Source organism: Nematolebias whitei, chromosome 13 (genome assembly GCF_014905685.2).
Source record: "Nematolebias whitei isolate Nwh7 chromosome 13, NemWhi1, whole genome shotgun sequence".
Lineage (NCBI taxonomy): Eukaryota > Metazoa > Chordata > Actinopteri > Cyprinodontiformes > Rivulidae > Nematolebias > Nematolebias whitei.
This window is the reverse complement of record NC_056510.1, coordinates 22,617,251-22,621,890: the sequence shown is the minus strand read 5'-3', so window position 1 is coordinate 22,621,890 and position 4,640 is coordinate 22,617,251.

Sequence of the window (4,640 nt, the reverse complement as noted above, 5' to 3'; positions counted from 1 at the left end):
GAGGGGCGGGGTACACCCTGGACGGGTCGCAAGTCCATCACAGGGCCACATAGAGACAAACGAGACAAACAACCATTCACTCTCTCACTCACACCTAGGGACAATTTAGAGTTACCAATCAGCCTAACATGCATGTTTTTGGACTGTGGGAGGAAACCGGAGCACCCGGAGAAAACCCACGCATGCACAGAGAGAACATGCAAACTCCACCCAGAAAGGCCCCTGGACCAGGGTTTGAACCAAGGACCTGCTCGCTGAGAGGCAGCAGCTCTACCAGTTGCGCCACTGTGCTGCCCCTGGTAACTCATATTAAAGTTAAAAGAAATTTCCTCTAGTGGAGTCTTTTTGAGATGATTTTTTTTTCCACCGCAGTTTGTACTCAGAAGTCAGACTTAGATTTCCAAGTGAGGAAAAACCAACTGAAAGCACCCTGAAGTTGAAATTCTGACTTGGAAAATTTGATGGCCCTGATCATTTCCAACAATAAGGCCACCCCCTGCGCAAGAAAACCTGGGATTGCTGCAGAAATAAACTATTATTTTCACATCCCTGAGTTTGTATCACAATTGAGTCAGTCACACATAACACTGTATTATTAAATGCATTTATTTTATTTATAATAATTGCCATTACTAATATTTGTTAGCCTGTGTGCAGCAATTAACAAATCTTACTGGTGTCCTGACTTGAAACTGAAATATGATCAGTTTGGGTCGGTCAACTTTCCCATACTTACAAGGTAAAAGGAACATTATTCTTCAAAATGAATTGTCTTCCTTCTTTACTTAAAAAGCCTTTGACAAAGACTGAGAGAAGAACAAAGCCAACCAGGCGTTGGTTCTCCAGACATCAGGACATGTGTGAGCTGCTTTGAAAGGTTTCAAGTTTAGTCTTGGGTTTGTTTTTTTTGTTTGTTTCAGACTACTCTTGTGCTACTGAAGCAAAATCTTGTTTTTCTGAAGCTGCATATTTCACAGTTCTTGCAGGCAGATTCTTATGAGGTTCCCAGTGGTTATAGTCACAAGAGAACCAATGCCTTCCAAACTCAAAAGTTTAAATCAGTCAGTGCCCTGTACTGACAGCCATGGACATTTAAGGAAGTGAAGGTATGTGGCATCATTCTCAGATGAAGAAGTACTTCACAACAGGATAACACTTGAACAAACTCAACAGTAATAGCTTCTATTCACTGACTTTGTCTACCTCTGGTGTTTCATTCATCCAACTTACTTTGCTCATGACAATGACAGGCAGATACTTGACAGATCCTTTCAACTGTCAAGGATGGTGTTAGGTGCCCTTACCTTCCCAAAGCTATATCCACAGTGAGCTCATCCAAATCTAATGGTTTATCCTCTGGTGAGTATGAAAGTAGGTGGAGATTTGCATTCAAGTTCAAGTTTAAGTTTCTTTATTGTCATTCGCATCGCATGTGGTACATGAGATGGAACAAAACTGTGTACTCAGTGTTCCAGTTACACACAAAAATAGCAAAAATATAAAATATAAAAAGAAACAGTATACAAGGATCCAAGATCTATATTAAGATATACGACAAACAAAGTATAAACGATATACTAAAAGATCTAAGATATACACTAAACACTAATAATGTAAAATAATATGATATATGTATTAAACACCAGCCAGAGCATTAATCTTTTGTAAGTATATTGTCGTAACCGAGGGGAACCCAGATTTGTATGAGACCCGGAACGAGACAGACTCAGGTGGAATACAAAAGAAACGGTGTTTATTTACAAGTGTAAAGACAACAGTTCTGGTACAGCTCCTCTGCAGCTCCTGGAGGAGGTAGAGTAGGACAGTCAGGACGAGGCAGAGTTCCAAATAGTTGAAAGATTGTTTTCTGTGAATCTCTTACAGTTTGATCCAGAGGTGGGTTCCAATCCTCCGGGGAGCTCCAGAGAGAGAGTCCAGCGGCTGGCAGGGCAGGCACTGGCCGGATTAGAGGCACCAGGCAAAAGGGATCCAGGCACAGGAGAGGTTGAACCAAGGAGGGACCCAAGGGGGTCTGCAAACCAAGAACAGGTCACGAGGAGGTCCAAGGAACCAAGAACAGGACACGAGGAGTCAGGAATCAAAGGATCACGAGGGGTCCTTTAAACAAGCCGAGGAGTCAGGATAACTAGAAACAAGAGAACAAGGTTAGTACTGGAGAGACTAAGCCTAAAAGGCTTGAAGCACAACTACCATGGAAGGTGATATGCTCCAGCGAAGAGTAGCACTGGACTGCAGCCTTTTGTAGTAGGAGAGCCTCCTCAGTCTGATGGCCGTCAGGTGTGATTAATTAGCGGCCATCTTGGAGGAGGAGCTGCAGGCAGTGGTACTCTTACATATATGGGTAAGAATGAATACAGCAGCATGATATCAGCAGCATGGATAATCAGCAGAATAGATGTCACCAATGAAAGTGGCATTACAGTGATGTTTCTTTATTTTTTTTCCTTACAGTGATTATCCTGGTTAAGGATTCATGAATCTAACAGCTTCAGGGTAGAAGCTGTTCCTCAGTCTACTGGTTCTACACTTAATGCTCTGCAAACTTCTGCCTGAGGGGAGCGGGGCAAAAAGTGTGTGCGCTGGGTGAGTGGGGTCCTTCATGATGCAGGTGGCTCTCTTCCTGCATCTGGATGTGTAGATGTCTGTGATGGTGGGGAGACTGACTCCAACAGTCTTCTGTGCAGCCTTCACCACTCTCTGCAAAGCTTTCCTCTCTCCAGCTGTGCAGCCCCTGTGCCACACGTTGATGCTGGAGCACATGCTCTCCACTGCACACCTGTAGAGGGAGGTGAGGACTGAGCTTCTCAGTCCAGCTCGCCTCAGCTTGCACCAGCTTTCCAGGTGTTCCACCTCCTGCATGGAGCTAGACTCATCCTTATTTGTGATGCATCCCACCTCTGCTGTATCATCTGCAAACTTTACTATATGACAGCCTGGATGGGTAGGTGCACAGTCATACATGAGCAGAGTAAATAGGAGGCAGCTCAGCACACACCCCTGTGGGAATCCAGTGCTAAGGGTTATGGTGGAGGAGAAGAAGTTGTGGATCCTCACAGACTGTGGTCTGTTGGTTTAGCAGTCCAGGCCCCAGTTGCATAGGGAGGGGCTTAGTCCTAGTGTGAGTTTGTCCATCAGGGTCATCAGGGTCTCCATTGCCGTCCCTCTTCCTTGTTGACAGTCGTGTCAACAAGGAAGAGGGATGCAATGGAGGAGGGGGCGTTCCAAAGAGACCATCTTAGCACCAACAAAACTGGTTTGTTTCACTTTGGAGTAAGCTGTTGGGGGAAGAATCAGTTTTGTGTTGTGTGTTTCCTTGAAGCCTTCCGGATAGAAGGTGAAACATTTCAGCACAAAAAAATTAACTGTCCAGATGACCTGACTGAAAAATGTTGAATTGTATACCTGGATTATTGAGCATGGACTTTGTTGTCTCTGGATCTTTTGCTCATTTGTTGCTTTGGCCCTCTTAATACCAGTAGCCAGCTCTTTCCTTGTCTTCCCCAGTTCCTGCAAGTTGCCAGACCTGAAGGCAGTATTGCATACTTAACTAAACCTTCACCAACTTACTGAACTAAATTTATACTTTTAAAACTTAAATTTTCTTTAGCTGAGGTGCATGTGAACTTCTTATGTTATGGCCCCATGGTGTAAGGATGGTACCATTTGCTGGCTCTGTTTGTGTCTGTGTTTCCCTAGTGTTTCCTCTTCAGTTTAATTGGTGCCACCCTTGTCTCATCACAGCTGTTTGTAATCACGTCTCGTCTTGTCCCTATATATAAGCCGTCTGTTCTGTCTTGTTCCTTGTTGGGTCGTATTCGTTGGGTCCATGTGTTCTCCTGCGTCTCCTGAGTCTCCCCTGAGCTTCCTGAGTCCTTCCTGAGTTTCCCTCTGAGACTTCCGTTTTCATGTAAGTTTTGCTGCCACGTCAGCTGTTTATTTTTGTTCTTTATTCACCATTAAAATATTTATTTTTATAATCTGCCGAGTTGAGTCCTGTCTGCACTACTGGGTTCATCCCTGACCACCAAATCCTGACACATGGTACTCTTCTTTCCAGTACTCACCAGATCTGTTAATGTTGCCTGACTGTCTCTCAGAACAAAAAGTGGGCAACCTTTCACTCTGCATACATTTAAACTTTTATTATATTTTTTACATTGTGAGATAGTTCATTTCCAGTGATGTTAGTTTTATTTGCACATGAGAGCTGTTCGAAAACAAGAGGGAACGCATTCCTTTTTTTTTTTTTTTTACTATTTTTTGTCACAATTAATTATAGAAAATAAACTAAATGCAGACATGAGGCAGGTTCAAGAAGGAGAGTAGAAATTTCCACAGCATTTTAAAGCTAAATGACCAAATTATGACAGCTCTTACTTTAGATCACCCAGTTTTCAAAAGACAAACAATGTTAAAATTGAGTCAGTTCTGACATAAGATATTTTCCCCACGAGAGAAAACTGACCATGATAAGATTAACTGAGCATTACACTGTAGTGTGAGTTATTAGTTCTGAACTACTGTTTGGTTCCATTTAGACCACAGAACTGCTTTAAAAAAGATTTTAGTTTTTGTCATCTCAGTAACAACTGACAATGGAAAACAGCAATTCTCTTATT